This window comes from Papaver somniferum, chromosome 2 (genome assembly GCF_003573695.1).
Source record: "Papaver somniferum cultivar HN1 chromosome 2, ASM357369v1, whole genome shotgun sequence".
NCBI classification, from domain to species: domain Eukaryota; kingdom Viridiplantae; phylum Streptophyta; class Magnoliopsida; order Ranunculales; family Papaveraceae; genus Papaver; species Papaver somniferum.
Window position 1 is genome coordinate 46,784,017 of NC_039359.1, and position 6,198 is coordinate 46,790,214.

A 6,198-nucleotide genomic window follows, 5' to 3' on the forward strand; every position below is an offset into this window, starting at 1 on the left:
ACACTGTTACAGAAACGATAGAAATAAACTGCTGCTGACGGTAATTCTAAGACCCTCACGTGTTAGTCGTTATCACAGTTGAAGAACGACTTCCCTGGTCTGTCCGTTCTTCGTGTTCTTCAATGGCAGCAGCAGCAGCAGAAACTTTCCTGTAACTTGATTTTCTCGCTCTGTTAATGCTCTATACTTCTCCCAAACTCTCCATACCCTCTATGCTAACCCAAGAGTTATATTTATACACCTTTGGACCAAGAATAACTTCTTATTAATCCAAAAAATCTTCCCATTACTCGGCAGTGAATGAAAATATTCCCAAGAAATTTTCTTTCCATGCACGCGTCTGCTGGCTTGTTTTAACCTCTCCAAAATCTTCATAGGATGTACCCAAATCAAACAGAATATCTTCTTACCCATCTGGTCACGTAACTTCCATAATTGGAACCAAACAAGACCCGTAATAACTCGTGGCTCTGTTTTGCCGAGAACAAATTATCCAGCCCAATCTGCTTCGTGAAATCACTTGCACTAGCCATGTTTAGCTTAATCACGTTTAGCCCAGCTGTTTCTAGCGATTGAATCTCTTCAAATCTGCTCCAAAATTCGAGTCCAAAATTATCCACTGAATATGCATGAAATAACCAGTTTTCCCGCCAAAATTATGTTTCGAATTTGGTAAGAAAATTGACCTTCCCCTAATCCAGTTATGGTGTCCTTTTAGCACATGCCCCTCATGGGGTGCCCCTTATCCAAAGTGAGAGTACGAATAACACTTGTCCTCCTGGGAGCTTTTACCAACTTTTCGAGCCGAATTTTCCAAAAAATGTTTATTTTCCAAAGGTGCCTACAAACATATAAAACACCAAAATTAGTACAAACTCGAGTGCCAACAATATACAATATTGAGATCAAATTAGACACAAAAATGTGTCTATCAAATACCCCCAACCTTATTATTTGCTAGTCCTCGAGAAAATCTAATCTAGAAAGTAAAATGACTACACTTAGCACGTGCAACAAGCCGGTAAACCACTAGGTGGCCCTAGTGGCGGAGTGTTGTCTCCGGAGGGTTTACCAGAGGTGTACCCACAAAACCTTTACTCCAGACCCTAGCTATCTACAATGAACCTTGGAAGGCACTAAAGAATCTCCTTGGTTGGCATACAATCATTGACTATAGGAGGAAGTACCCTGATGCGAAATTCCAATTGCTGTACACGAGTTTGCACTCAAGCATCTTAAAATTCATATAAAGTGACAGAGCTCTACTCAGATAGTTGCACTATGGACATCATATTCGGAGTCAAACTAATCATATGGATAGAAAAAGGAGATGGAAATAGAAAAATTTAGATGGTTTTGATGTTAACCAAATGATCGATGTTTCACATATCTGTCTGAAGGCCACTGCCAGAATGAACCTATCCTAATGGACTGAGATACCGGTCTGACTAATATAAACACAACTGGCATATACAAGGGAACCAGTGGTCAATAACTTAAATCTAGATCAACAAACTGACAAATACAAGGGAACCAGCAGTTGACTACACAGAACAATAACCATTTTTTTTTTAGCTTAACAACATGAATAGATCTTTTTGATCCAAGCGCATGCTTCTTGTCAGCAGATTACACGATAGTTCCCATGGGTCCTGCATTCCACGCTTGCTTAGGAGACGGAAACAGGGAGAACACACGCATATTGCTATCCAAGTGTTAATACTTATTCCGATTGGTCTAACTGGTCCGGTCTTTTTTTTTTTTTTAGTAACTCAGTCACTCTAATTCACCCTAGCAGTGGTAACAACTTGAATCGTGTGCCCCACCTAATCACTTAGAGAAACATAGTTTAAAATGAAAAAATAAAATAAAAAAAAAAAGAAATGAAAAGGACTCAACGAGATATGGTGCAACTATCATATTATTTCTAACACCTGAGCTCTGTGCTTTTATGAATAGACTCTATAGATGTTTCCATCTAATCAGATTGGTTCCTCAACTCCTACAACCAAGATGCTTCCATCCACTTAGATTAGTTAGTGCCATCCTGAATACACATAAATTTCTAGGCTCTGGAGTTTATTTATTGCAACTAAAAGCTAACAAAAAGTTTCTTCCCCACCCCCAAACTTAAATCTAACATTGTCCTCAATGTTTCTAATTAAAGAGCAGTACCAAAAGTAAAATAACACGAGGAGAAGTTGGAAAGATAGTACCTGGGTGAAGAAAATCAAAAACTAATATACAACATACAACTGCCTCGATGGTCAATCAAGGGTAAACAGGGTCCTCCAGAGGGACCTCCTCAACATCACCTGTAGGAAAGGGCTCTAAAAAGGGTTTCAATCTCTGACCGTTAACCTTCGAAGAACTACTACCATCCGGTGTCTCGATATCGACAGTTCCATGAGGAAAAACAGTGCGAACAATAAAAGGACCCATCCACCGAGAACGTAACTTCCCAGGGAAAAGATGCAAGCGGGTATCATACAGAAGAACTTTTTGACCTGAAGAAAATGACTTCCGTAAAATGTTTCTATCATGCACAAGTTTCATTTTGTTCTTATACTCCTTCGCACTATCGTAAGCATCTACACGAATCTCGTCCAACTCATTGAGCTGGAGTTTCCTATGGGCTCCTGCCTCGTCAAGTGAAAAATTTAGCTGCTTAACATCCCAATAAGCTCTATGTTCTAACTCAACAGGTAAGTGACATGCCTTGCCATAAACAAGCCGATAAGGCGACATTCCAATGGGGATCTTAAACGCAGTACGGTAAGCCTATAAGGCATCAGTAAGCTGTACTGTACTAGTACGATTAATAATTCAGAGAACCAGAAATTGATCGAACTGAGTAACTCTGCCATAGCATCCTCTATTTACTTCAATAAATTCATCACTGCTCACAGGAAGTTCATTACAGCTTAATAAAGAAAACCGAAAAGAATTGGAATCCTAAGCTAGAACAAATGAGGACTCAACACCTGTCCACTTAACAACTACCAATCAGGGCTTAGGATAAAGGCAGACACGGAAATATTTGGGCACCCACAGTACAGGCATCCAACAATACTAGGCACATGACAAACACTCCCCCCATGAGAAAAACCTTGTCCTCAAGGTTTGAACTGTGGAAAATGATGAGCTATGTGTTTAGAGTCTTCCCAAGTAGCATCAGCCTCAGTAGAATTTGTCCATTTGATCAACAATTGTGGAACAGAAACCCCTCCTCTGATGACAGTCCTTTTGTCTAAAACAACTGCAGGGATTACCAAAATTTGGCCATCTGTGTCAAGAGTAGGCAGTGTAGGGAGATGAGTTGCGGAGTTACCCAGTTTCTTCTTAAGTTGGGATACATGAAAGACAGGATGGGTTCTTGCGTCAGGTGGAAGATCTAGCCTGTAAGCTACAGTGCCAATTTTCTGTAGGATGGTGAAGGGGCCATAAAACCTCGCCGCTAGCTTCAAGTTCCTTCTGAGGGCAACAGAAGCTTGCCTATATGGTTGCAGCTTGAGGTAAACCTTGTCGCCTACCTGAAACACTCTTTCAGTCCTCTTCAAGTCCGCAAAAAACTTCATTCTATCTTGAGCAGTGTGGAGGTTTTCCTTGAGAAGTGAAAGAATATCAGCGCGTTGCTTCATATAATCTGCTACATCAGTGATTGTAGAAGTGGCAGAAGAAGGAAAAGCCAAGTGTGGAGCTACATAACCATACAAAGCCTGGAAGGGACTCATTTTCAAGCTTGTGTGGAAGGTGGAGTTGTACCACCATTCTGCCAAGGGAAGCCAGCTGTGCCATTTTTTGGGTTGGTGACTGCACATGCACCGTAAGTATGTTTCCAGACAATAGTTGACCCGCTCAGTCTTCCCATCAGTTTGGGGGTGATAAGCCGTACTCAAATTTAGCTGAGTCCCTAGAGATTTGAAGAGGTCCTGCCAAAAGTGACTTGTGAAGATCTTGTCTCTATCGGATGTAATGGAAGCCGGTAAGCCATGGAGCTTGAACACAATGGAGATGAACTCTCTAGCTACAGAAGAAGCTGTGTAGGGGTGATGCAGACCAATGAAATGGCTGTACTTGGTCAATCTGTCAACAACCACTAATATGACAGACTTCCGTTCACTCATTGGTAGACCCTCAATGAAATCCATTGATATATGCTGCCAGGCATGATCTGGAATGGGTAAGGGCTGGAGTAGTCCAGCATTGAAATTGTGATCCACCTTGTGTCTTTGACATATATCACAGGAGGAAACAAAGGACAAAATCTCCCTTTTCATAGCAGGCCAGAAGAAATGGGCTTTAGCTCTATGGTAAGTTGCTTGCATACCTGAGTGACCTCCTACAGCTGAGGCATGCAGAGACTCCAAAATGTGAGACCGTGTGTTTGCTGAGCTGCCCACATATAATCTTGCTTTGTATCTCAAGATGCCATCCTTGTACGAGTAGTTAGGATGTGCCTCCGGGGTGAGAATCAGCTGAGTAATAATATTTTGTACCTTGGGGTCAGAGACATAGCTTGCAAGAATGTCCTGAGTCCAAGTTGGAGTGGATGCTGTAAGGGATTGGAATTGTAAAGTGTCGTGCTGTCTCCTTGAAAGTGCATCAGCCACTCTGTTTTCCGAACCCTTTTTGTAGTGGATGACATAGTCAAAGCCTAGTAACTTGATGAGCCATTTTTGTTGCAGCATGGTGGAAATTTTCTGCTCCAAAAGATATTGTATACTCTGGTGATCAGTTTTGATGATAAATTGAGAGCCCTGAAGATATTGTTTCCATCTTGTTACAGCCTGCACAATTGCCAAGATCTCTTTTTCATAAGTAGATAAGGTTACAGCTCTTGGACCAAGGGGTTTGCTGTAAAAGGCAATAGCTCTTTGATCTTGCATGAGTACAGCTCCAATCCCTGAGTCACATGCATCAGTTTCCAAGGTAAACTGTTTGTTTAAATCAGGTAGTGCAAGTACAGGTGTAGTGGTCATAGCCAATTTGAGAGCATTAAAAGCAGTCGTGGCAGCAGGAGACCAATGAAAGGAGTTCTTCCTCAGTAAATCAGTTAAGGGTCTGCTGATGATACCATAATTCTTCACAAACTTCCTATAGTATCCAGTAAGACCCAAAAACCCTCTCAGCCCTGTAATGTTGGTGGGCACAAGCCAATCCACCATGGCTGAGATTTTGGCTGGGTCATCCATAACTCCATTGCCTGTAATAATGTGGCCTAAGTATTCAATCTCAGGCTGCCCAAATGAGCATTTAGAAAAGTTGGCAGTTAACTGGTTTGCCCTGAGAATGTCCAATGTGGTTTGGAGGTGAATTAAGTGAGAATCCATGGTTGGACTGTAAACCAATATATCATCAAAAAACACCAGTATAAATGATCTGAGGTGATCTTGAAAAATGTGATTCATAAGAGCTTGAAATGTAGCAGGAGCATTAGTGAGGCCAAATGGCATAACCTTGAATTCAAAATGCCCATGGTGAGTCCTGAAGGCAGTCTTGTGTATATCAGAAGGGGAGACTCTAATTTGATGATAACCTGACTTAAGATCAAGCTTGGTAAAAAATTTGGAACCATGCAGTTCATCTAGGAGCTCATCAATGACTGGAATGGGAAATTTATCCTTGATGGTGAGACTGTTGAGTTTCCTATAGTCTACACAGAACCTCCAAGAGTTGTCTTTCTTCTTGACAAGGAGAATAGGAGATGCAAAAGGGATGTTACTTGGTTGAATTATACCAGTCTGCAACATTTCCTTGACTAAGCTTTCTACCACTGCCTTCTGCAAATAGGGGGATCTGTAAGGCCTGAGGTTAACTGGTTCTGAGTTTGGTTTCAATGGTATTTTATGGTCTAGGGCCCTTGTAGTAGGAAGTTTTGTTGGCACATCAAAGACATCCTTGTATTGAGTTAACAAGGAAGAAATTTGGGGTGGTGGTGAAGGAGGAGGTTGGGAAGAGATGGAGAATAATTGGCCTACCAACCCATGTGAGTGTTTTTGAAGGAATTTCCTAACTGTTGAACCACTCATCATGTTCAGAGAAGATTTTTGTGGAGCTCCAGTAAGAGTGATCTTCCTACCCTTATATGTGAATGTAATACAGAGCTTGGAAAGATTGAATAAGACATCACCCAAATTTCTGAGCCAGTCAGCCCCCAAAACAATGTCACAACCCCCCAATGGAATTAGTCGTAAG